General features: G+C 30.6%; 1 pseudogene across 1 annotated transcript; it reads left to right on the top strand.

Annotated features, from left to right (window-relative positions):
• The first annotated feature begins 7324 nt into the window (after nt 1-7324).
• LOC149566068 (pentatricopeptide repeat-containing protein At2g03880, mitochondrial pseudogene) lies at nt 7325-9798 on the top strand (annotated as a pseudogene). The gene has a single exon (XR_016362101.1). The product of XR_016362101.1 is annotated as a pentatricopeptide repeat-containing protein At2g03880, mitochondrial pseudogene (transcript).
• Nucleotides 9799-12047: the final 2249 nt, after the last annotated feature.

Here is a 12047-nt window from a genome sequence, read left to right as displayed (position 1 = left end):
TGTAAACAAAAAAATGTTATTCAAAACTAAATAAGAATTTGATATTGCAAATGTGATATAGTCGAGCTAATATTTGATTCATTGCTCTTGGATAGTCAATCATTGATTTTTTTATGTAGGGTATAGTTCATGATTGAAATTTGACTTCTAAAATTGAATACAATTATTCATGTTTTGCTCCTACATAGAGTGACACCCATAGTTTGGTCCCATTGACACAATTTTGATCTTATGGTATGGTCATGTCAATTAATTGCCTATTATTTGAACCATGTTTGCTTGAATATTTGAATATGGGTGGTGTTGAGAAGCCCCACAGGGAGATTGCTATTGTAGAAAGGAAAAATGTGGATCTTCCTTGACAACTAGGTCACTCCCTACATATTGTTGGTTTGGCTATGTCCTTTACTTCTCTAGAATTATTTCTCTAAAGTAGTTAATGATTGGTTACTTTAAGTAGATTGTGATTGATGATAAAAATTCAACTTCATAAATTGAATAAAATTGTTTACTTATATTCCTAGTCTCTTTGTTCCTATATAGAGTTACACCTAATGTTTGGTCCTCTTGACACAATGTTGTTCTTGTATTGTGGCTATGTCCTATACTTTCCTACTATGTGAAACTTGTATGCTTGCATGTTTGAATATGGGTAGTGTCAAGAAACCTCTTAGCTAGATTGCTAGTCTAGAAAGGGAACATGTGGAATTTCCTTGACTACTAATCAATCCTTATTGTTGACAAACAAGTTTGAGTACACATTAAGGAAAAATATCATATGTTTAGTTGATAAATTAGTTATGCAGTAACTATTTATATAATTACTAATGTACGTCAAGTGAGATTCTAATTATTTGATCAAATAATTTGTTTATTCTTTATGTTTTTTAATTAAAGAAATTTAAAATAGGATTTGAAAGGACTTGAAACCCTTTAAAAAGAAACATTTCCTAAAAGATTACCATAGCCAATTGACAACCAACCATAAACAAACCAATTTAAAAAAAAGACAACAAGAAAGGAACATAGTACACTATTGTCACTCCTTAAGGATCTTAGCAACCATAAGGTCCTATTTATAAGTGTGGTTATGAAGGTTGTCTACGTCTTCAAATTCCTTTTTTGCGACCTTCAAAGGGTTCCATAGAGTGGCTAGAGTGTGAATACTTGAAACTTGATTAGATTGAGAAGTTCCATCTTTACCTTCAACCAAAAAATTACCCATATTATTGGTATCCTTCGGCATCCCCATCAAATTCCCATCATTCAAAATTTAGAAATTTTCATTCAAACCGTAAACCCCTTAAACATCGTTGTAAATCATGTTCTAGCTAGATCACAAGCACACAAATCTTTAGAATTTTTGATGAATCTTATGAGCATTTTCCTCCAATACCTTGATACATCCCTTGTAATCATTTTTCATCATATTGACATCTTTAGCCAAATCCTCCAAGACAACAAGCATCCTTTTATTCTCTACATTGTTTTAGATAGGGAAATCTTCATTATGACCCTTAGCCTCCAGCTCATTATGAAGACATTGTATATTTGATCCCGATTGATATTAAAATTGAAATCTTTAAAAGGTCATGTAAAGAAATCACTTTGTCATCATGAGACAAGACATCATGCTAGCTTTTCCAGATGACCTTATTTTCTCTTTTCATTTAGCTTGCCTCCACCCTCCTTGTCACCAATAGATACATTATTCTTCTCTTATTAATAATATGCAACTTTCCTACTAAGTTTTCCTTAACAACCTCCTTATCAGATTTTATCTTTTTTCTTATGTCTACATTAGAGTTCATGTTTGATTCCAAATCATCTTCCCCAATAAAGGAGCCTAAATTATCTATGAGATTTGAGGGTTTCTTACTTCTTGAAGGGATCCTTGGTTGATCTATCCCTAGAGGGAGGGTTTAAATAAATTATTATTGAATCCCTATTTCCTAGCTTTACAACCCACTAATCCTCTTTTCTTTTATCTTCTATATTAATTGATATATGCAAAGACTGCACATGATATTGGGGAACACTTCTTTCTGTTTTAAGTAGCCTTTTTACATTAGATAAGGATTTCATATGCTCCATGATTAACAAATCAAATCTTTATACAAAACAAGAAGCATGGAATCATTCCTAAGCTCTATGATCTCAAACTCAAGAGAAGCAAGCACATAATTTAGAAAGGAAACAATTTGTTTATGAAAAAGATGATTGGGCGTAAAACATAATTTAAGAGGTAAAAATTGTTAGAGTAAATAATTAATTTATTCTATTTACTTAAGCTTACTTAGGTAAATGCATTCATTTATTAATTGTAGCCTAGGAGTTAGTTATAAGTTGTTGACAATACATGAGTTTGTTCTCTCCTAAGTCATACTTATCCTCTCACATTGTTCGAGGACTTTCCACCTTAAGTGGATGTATGCTTAGTTGTCACACTTATCTCCTAGCATCTTCTAGCTTGTTCTAGAAGATTCCTGGAGCTCTTTATATTCGGGCTCCCTCTTTGTATTTTCATAGCACATCACATCACTTTTCATTGTATATTGTAAATACATTTTCATTGTGTTTCAATATCTTGTGGTCTCTCATGTCCGTTTAGGGTTTTTCCCTTGCTCCATGCTCTTCCTCTTCTTGGCTTCTCTTTGATAGGTTTTTGCATGCAGGTGATCTTGGGCGTCTTCGAAGTTGGCTTTCATCAACTCCAACAAAAATAATTCTTCATAATAACACAACTCATCTAATAGGATAAACAACATCCACTTTTCTTTCATTATCTAGTAAAGAAAAAATTACAATATGATGATATTTCACATTATATGACCCCATATTTATCAAGTTCTTTTTGGTGATTTACAAAGCTTGGTTTACGTACCAAAATGTAGTTGTCTTTACTAATTAATGGTTAATTTCTACCTTGGTAGTGGTGTCCCTAATGCCTCCCACTAAGGGTGTTTCTTAAGACCCCAATTGTAGGGCTATACTTTTGAGCTCTTATTGAAGGAATAGTTCTCCTTAGCCCCCATAAGGAACTTTGTATCTTGCACTCCCTTGTAATTGATCTCAAGACAAATGTAACTAGTAGTTGTGCATTTTTGTTCGCACAACAATAAGTTGATAGAAGTGATATGTAATATGTACACAAAGAAAAGTGACCATAATTAATAATGAGATTTTGATCAAAAGAATAAATTTTACCAGTTTTGCTTAAATTTTAGCTAGACATAAAATATAATAGTTTGAATTTCAAAAAACTAAAATGAAAAACTGTAAAACTTTTAGAATGAAATATTACATAATTGAAAAAAAAGTTCTTGTGTGGGAATAGTCTCCAAAGCCATTTGTAACAATTTTACTTTAGAAAGCACACTGATAAATATGACCTCATATATGCATACTTGACCATCACCTTGATGATATTTAAATTAAAAATTGGCCAACTCAACTTTGTTATATTTTTCCATTAAGTTGATAAAGTATATATTTTATAAAATGTGATGCTATATGTTAGTATTTATGACATTTATCTCACTTTTATTATCCAAGGGTCTCATCCTTTTATGTCTTATTCACATAATTTTACCTTTCAATCCAATTGTAAATACTACCTTCCTTTAAATGTAAAAAAAATGTTAAAGAAATGAGTATAAGCTACAAACATAATAAAAATAAACTCTTCATTGAGTAGGTTCAAATCTACATATATAAAACAAATCCAAAACTTATCTTAGACTTAAAATTTGATATCACATTAAGTTAATTCAATATAAATTTTAAAATATTTAATTAATTGAAAAATCAGATTTATACTACATAAATAAATTTAAATTATGACAAAAAAAAATTAAAATTTACTATAAAACTAAATACATTTATTTACTTCTATAATTTAACTCATCATTTTATATAGTTTATTGTATAAAAATTATTATTTTTTAGTTAAAATAATTTATATTTAATCAATTGCCTAAATTAAACTTGTAGAAATATTTATACTCCATTGAAAAGTAATAAATCTAGACAAAGAAATGATAGAAAACAAGGTTCACTTATCAAAACTTAGGAAGATTTGTGAATCATCCAACTAAATTTATATAAAAAATTTGAAATTTTTTACATGTACATCTTTCTCTTTCCATTCTCAAAGCTTTTTTCTATTTTCAATGAAAAGTAATTTAAACATTTTAAGGCTGAAAATAGTAAATATTTATGATATTTATCATCAATTCAATATAAAAATATTGGGTACTATCATATGAGTAAATATTAAAGATTTATCTATTGTAAATTTCATATAATTTTGATCTAATTCAATCTTAAAAAAATGCATACAGATTAGATTAGATTAAAGAATATTTAAGATTGACCGATCAACTTTTTGAGCAATGTTTGATACATTGTTCAGGCGTCATTAAGAACTTCTTAAACATGCTTGCATTATCTTTCCGAATTCATGGATAGATTAGACATGTACTCGACTTCTATAAGATTATCATTTACAAGTTTATTCGCTGTGTTACAAATTACAAACTTAATAATAACAAGAGCTCTTTGAGAGTTGGACTCCTTGCCTCTAGGCAAACAAATTGGACATAATATTTAAAATTATGGTTTTGAAAAGAGAAGTTATAAATTTTAGAAAATTTAATTTAGATTTTTAATTAATATTTTAAATGTTAGTTTTATAAAATAATGTGGCAACTAGCCATTGTCTAAAAATATATAACTTAATGTTAAAATCATGTGATTTGAATTAATAGATTTTTAACCAAGAATTTTTTTTTTTTAGAATTTTATTACATAAGTTAAATTTAAAAATTAATTGTTTTTAATTTTTTAAATTAATATATATTAAAGTCTATATATATAAAACAATACAACTCTTAATAGCAATAATATATTTTAATAAAAAATTAAATTTAATAATTATTGATTTATATAAAACTAATTTTAAAAATAATTTAAAATATATTAACATTTTTAAAAACTATTTTGAAAACTAAAAATTGTGATATTAATATTGATAAGACATTAATTTTTTTGTGGAAGATAAAAACATAACTTTTTTAGAAATCTAATGAACTTGTGACAAATATGCAAAAGATAAAGTTGTAATTATTTTATAAATCTAATAAACTTGTGACAAATATGTAAAAGATAAAGTTGTAATTAATAATGAACTTGTCACAAATATGAAAAAGATAGAGTTGTAATTAATGAACTCATTAATGCATGTTAGAAAATATTGTATTTTTTGAAGTGGGAAAATAAAATAAACTCCACCAAAAATGCAACGGACCAATTAGGAAATGGTAATAAATCAATATAAATTAATTTAAAAATATAAAGTTTGTTGAACTTTAGAACTTAGAATTTTTTTTTTGGGTTGCACAAATTAGTCGGAGGGGTAAACAAAAACATTGAAAAACATTGACTAACAAGAGACGCAATGCATCATAGTTCTTGCCTAAAGCATAATGGTTGTAGAGGTGTAGATGAGTGAGAATCTAAATTAACATTATGAATGTATTAATTTTTGCCTAGAAATGCACTTGTGATCTGATAGGATTGCTTATATTTTGTTGTTAAATTCTCGTCCTAGAAATGCACTTGTGATTTGATAGGATGGCTTATATTTTGTTGTTAAGTTCTTGTGCTATATTATTATATCTTTGGGCATTTAAGCCCAAGAATAAGAGGCCAAAGTTCCCAATATGGCACTAAGTACTTAATATCATACTATGATCAATACATATGCTTTAGACAAATTTGCACCTTCTAAGTTGACAACTTAAAATTATGTACAATGAGGAAAGATATCCATACCAATATTTGAATTATAGAACTTGAAGAAGTGATGAAGCATTTGGAGTATCACATTATATGTTTAAGCATACTATGCATGCTACTAGACAACCATAAGTAGTTCGAATAACTCCCCCAACTATGTATTATTCTCATTTTGATTATCAAATGAAACTCACACTATTTTTAATCATTAGCACTGGACAAAAACCAAGATAAAGATATAGATAGAGATAAATAATAGTATACAACAATAACAACATAAACATATATGTAGAGGAAAAAATGATATATAATATAGAGGAGGAAGAGGAAGAGAGAAAATAGTAAGATAGAGTGATACCAACATAAGTTGTGTGAGAGAGAGAATTAAATATAATTAATTTTCTTAATAAAACAAATAGTCAAAATAAAATCATGGTTATAATAAATAATTATAATATATTATATTTTAATTAATAAAACTAAGAATTTAATTTTTATATTAAAACTCACATTTCTATAAGAAAAAATGAAATGTATTGAAATATAAAAATATTTTATAAGTAAAACTAATTGTTTAATTTTACACAATTAGAGAAGGTTTACTATTTAATGTTTTGTATTTCCAAATTTTTAATAAAATTAAGTAATTTTTAATTATGAAATAATATCTATAAAATCTAATATGTACATTTATAAATAATAAATAGATGTAATACATATAAATTTGATGTTGATGAATAAATATGATGTAATAAATAAGAAATAAAATATTACTATTTAATTTTAATACATAGTTTATAAAAACCTAACAATAATTTAAATATCTTTTAGAATTGAATTATTTCTATTTTTTAGTTATTTCTTTAGTATATTTTTTAATATAAAATATAATTATTAATTTAATATTAAAAAATATATATTTAAGTTTTAAATGTATTTAAACTAAATGATAAATCGTTTAAATAAAAAAATTAATAATAAAAAATACTATAATTTAAAAATTGTAACACTTATCAATTATACATATTACAAACACTATTATAAAATATAATTAAAAAATAATATTATTTAATTTATTTTTATAAAAGTAAAATAATAGTAATAATTTAACCACTTTTATTAAAAAAGTAAAATTTTAAACAAATTAGAAATTCAAATACAAAAATATAACATATTGAAATTATGTTAAAAAGACATATATATATATATATATATATATATATATATATATATATAAAATCTTATCAACTTGTCACAAATGTGAAAAAAAAAAGTTATAATTAATACATTATTAATGCAAGATAAAGTTGTTAAAGTTATAATTAATACATTCATTAATGCAAGATGAAGTTGTTAGAAAATATTTGTATTTTTCGTTGAAGAAAATTAGTTTTTTCTTCAATCAAAAATAGTATGGACTAATAGAATGGATGAAAAATATGATTTATAAAATAGTAAAAAATTAGAAAAAGATATAAACATTTGAAATCTCATATAATCTTTTAAACTCTTGAATTTGATTTGTTAGTGTTAATGTCATATTTGAATTGACATCAACTGCATAATAATATTCCTGCCTCGACAGGAACTAAAAATTAGACATCATTTCACATTGCAGTGGAGTGGGACTGATTTATGTTGAACGTCTTCAATTGAAAGAATCACCGTAACAGAGAATGATCACGTTTGCTGGAATGAAACGAAGTGATCACGCCATTTTGGGTTGCACCTACAATGTTGAATTTTGATAGACAGTTAGTTTGTATAAATGTTAGTTTTGCCTTCGCCATGGAGTTTACCCGGGCGGAGAAGGGAGATAGCCAAGGCCTTGGTATCATTCATCTGTACCAAAATGTGTACGTTACCTTTGAAAATGCCGATAACAATGCCAGACCATCACAATTGGAATCAGTTGGAGGGAAACTTCTGTGTAAACGAGCGGTTGGAGGAATGTGCGCTGTCGGAGGGTAAGCTTATCCATGCCTACATTATCAAGGCCGCTTTTTATCCAGACGTTTCGCTCGTAAACCGTCTCGCGAACATGTATGCCAAATGCGGTTGTTTAGAAGATGCACGACAACTGTTCGATAAAATGCATTACCGAAATGTTGTTTCATGGAACGTGATGATCACAGGTTATGCGAAATGCGCTAGCGGAGAACAACAGGATGCTCAGCTTGAATCTTTGAAACTGTTTTGCTACATGCAACTGGATGGGAAGAAGCCTAATAGGATTACATTTGCTGGTGTTCTCAGTGCGTGCATCGGATTAAACAATGTGGAACAGGGGAAGCAGGTGCATTCCCATATCATCAAGACAGGTTTTGAATCTAATAATTTTGTGGGCAGTGCCCTTCTCGACATGTATGCTAAATGTGGGAATTTGCAGGAGTCACGTCAAGTGTTTGATAAAATGACCGTGAGGGATGTAGTTGTATGGAATGTGATAATCGCTGGCTATGCACAGCAGGGTTGTGTTGGGGAGGCATTGAGGCTTCTCTCACAAATGCAGTGGGCAGGTTTAATGCCAGATGAGTTCACAGTCGGTAGTCTTCTTAGTGTATGTGGTAGCTTTTTGGCTTTGGTAGAGGGCAGGCAAGTCCATGTTCTAATAATCAGAAATGGACTTGAATTGAGCACGTTTGTGGGCAGTGCCCTTGTTGATATGTATGCCAAATGTAGAAATATAGATGTTGCACGCAGAATTTTTGACACAATGCTGATGCATAGCTCTGTTACTTGGACTGTTATGATCGCTGGGTATGTACAAAATGGATTAGGTGAGGAGGCTCTGAAGCTCTTTTCTCAAATGGAAAAGGAAGGTGTTAAGCCAGATCAGTTGACTTTGGCCTCCGTGTTAAGTGCATGTGCAAATCTAGCTGCTTTGAAAGTAGGAAAGCAGATTCATGCTCACACACTTGCAACTGGTTTTTTGTCACACTTATCAGTTGGCAATGCTCTTGTCACCACTTATGCTAAATCTGGATGCATTGAAGATGCCCACCAAGTGTTCAATGCTATGGCTGAACAAGACTTGGTTTCCTGGACTACAATGATTGGGGGATTTGCCTATCATGGGTTTGGAAAGGAAGCTCTTCAGCTCTTTGAACAAATGCTGAAGGCAGGCATGAAGCCAGATCACATCACATTTATTGGTGTCCTGAACGCTTGCAGTCATTCAGGATTGGTGAATGAAGGTTATCAATATTTTCACTCCATGACTCATGATCATAACATTACACCTATAGAAGACCACTATGCTTGTATGATTGATCTTCTTGGACGAGCTGGACGATTGAATGAGGCAGATAATCTTATGAAAAGAATGCCATTTGAACCTCAGGCTAATCTGTGGGGATCATTGCTTGCTTCTTGCAGAATCCATAGCAATCTAGAACTAGGTATACAAGCAGCTGAATGCCTTTTCAAGTTGGAACCACAGAATGCTGCAAACTATGTTCTCATGTCAAACATCTATGCTTCAGCTGGTAGGTGGGATGATGTTTCTAAAGTTAGGAAAATGATGAATGATAGAAATGTAAGAAAAAATCCAGGTTGCAGCTGGATTGAGGCGAAGAACACAGTGCATTCATTTGTTGCAGGAGACCGATCTCATCCACAAGCAGAGGAGATTTATGAGATGCTAGAGATACTTGCCAGACAGATGAAGGAGGCGGGATATGTGCCTGACACAAATTTTGTTTTGCATGATGTAGAAGATATATATAAAGACAACTTTCTTATCTATCACAGTGAAAAAGTGGCACTTTCTTTTGGTCTCATCAGCATTCCTCATGGGATTCCAATCAGAATTGTAAAGAATCTTCGTGTGTGTGGTGACTGCCATACTGCCATCAAGTTCATTTCAAGAATTGCTGGGCGAGAAATTATAGTTAGGGATGCCCACCGCTTCCATCATTTCAAAGATGGACTATGCTCCTGTAGAGATTATTGGTAACATTATCAAGCAACTACAATGATCTACCATATTCTATTTCAGTCTGAAGCATGGATGTTTGAATAATAATAATAATAATAATAATAATAATAATAATAATAATAATAGACGATAGAAATAAATATGCCATAATGAAGATATTACATATACTAGGACTTGCACTTTTTTGTACGTACATCGATTGAAAGAGGTAAAATATAAAATGCTGATTTTATTGATTCATATTTTCTGATAGATTCGGATACATACAGACTTGATACTGAATTGATATGAATTATTACTGAATAATATCTGCATTGATGTCTGAGCATCTTTATATAGCCTTATTTTTCCTTGCACAAACTACTTACGGGAATAACTTCCAGCAACTATACATTTAACTAATTTATTTATTTAACCTGAACTTAGAAACTAGCGTGATTAATGTAATAAATCTAACATTCCCCCTTATTACATTAATCCAAAATATATAACATTCCCCCTTGTTAGAAACTAACCTAACTAATGTAATAAGTCCAACATTCCCCTATTATTACATTAATCCAATAAAAGTGAAAGCCTTCACCAATATTATTCCACCGGAAACTTTAATGAAGCTCATTTACCAATCTTTGAAAGTAGATCTCTCTCTGCAACTTCAAATTGCAAATCCTAATCATGAAGTTGCCTTCATATCCCAACTTCAGATTGCAAATCCTAAAGTTGTCCTTATAATAACATTGTTTCCACCTCCCTTACACAACAAGACATAGTTCCTCCAAAATTTCACATCTCCATGGAGTGTGCTTGATGCCTCCTTTGGTGCTGCACATGAGACACTTTTCTTCCGAAAGTCCACATCTCCTTCGAGTGTGTCGAACGCCTTCTCAAGTGATGTAGAAACAATCACCATTTATATGTCATGGACGCCTTTCCTCCAAAAGTTGACATCTCCTTTGAGTGTCTCTAAAACCATTCTTCAAATCCTACCTCCCCTCACTCCATAGAAGGACAATCACATAGCTAAGCCCCCTATTTTCTTCAGGGACACAAATCTATCAAGTCCCCTTTTATCTTCAGGGATGAGTTTGCCAAGCCTTGACTTTATAGGGACACAAATAGGTGCTTCTCATGCAGTGATCATCTCTAAGCGAGAAGCTAGCTTGAGATGATAAAAATCCTCCAACCTCCATTGCTTTCAACGTCCTATTTACTTCTATTCTTTATAGAAAAAATCTTGTAGCTTTTTCACCAACCCACATATAATATCCCATAGATTCAGGCCCTCTCTTCCATAAATCCACAAAAGTTAGGGTTCTCATTATCCAAAATCCATTTACACTCTTCTCCCCATTGATCAACCAACTGTGATACCAAATGAAAGAGCTAAAATATAAAATGCTGATTTTATTGATTCATATTTTTTGGATAGATTCAGATACATACAATCTTGATACTGAATTGATATGAATTATTACTGAATAATATCTGCATTGATGTCTGAGCATCTTTATATAGCCTTATTTTCCCTTCCACAAACTACTTATGAGAATAACTTCCAACAATTATATATTTAACTAATTTATTTATTTAACCTGAACTTAGAAACTAGCCCGATTAATGTAATAATTCTAACATCGATGAGTTAATAGAAATGATTAGTTTTGTAGGTAGAAGAAAACTGCTAACAAAAATACTAACTGAAATAGAGAATTAAATGATTTCTTAGAGTTGATAGTATTTTTGAGAGAATTGAAACCATGCTTCCTAACACCCCATTAGGGTGAGAAATTCAGGCTACCCTAGTAAAACTAAAGGCAACATATATGTTAAAGACGATTTATAATTTGACAAGGAGCATTTTCACTCAGTAGAATTCAGGTATGAAGGGAAGAATAAGATAGTACATGAAGGAAAGAGTAACATAGCAAAAGGTGAACACGAAGGAGATTAGATGGAGACCGCCTCTACTTTCATATGTTAAACTAAATTTTGATGGAGCCTCGAGAGGCAACCCAAGATAGTTAGTATTGGTTTTGTAATCCGAAATCACTTTGGTGATCCCATTATGATGCATGCAATGCCAATACCCCAAGGGACCAATAACCAGGCTGAAGCAATGACATTGTTAACTGGCTTTCAACACACCCTAAGGACAAGCTACACAAAGATTCACATTGAGAGAGACTCTACACTTATTGTGGAGGGCATCAAATATAGAAGTGCTCCAATTGGCGCATCAAATACATTATGACGCAAATATGGAGTATTATGCTAATGTTCCCATCTATTCACATCACTCACACATATC

Source organism: Cupressus sempervirens, chromosome 3 (genome assembly GCF_028749045.1).
Source record: "Cupressus sempervirens isolate cs-2001-9-10 chromosome 3, ASM2874904v1, whole genome shotgun sequence".
Taxonomy (NCBI): Eukaryota; Viridiplantae; Streptophyta; class Pinopsida; order Cupressales; family Cupressaceae; genus Cupressus; species Cupressus sempervirens.
The sequence above is the reverse complement of the archived record's forward strand: the minus strand, read 5'-3'. Positions and strand labels throughout refer to the sequence as shown.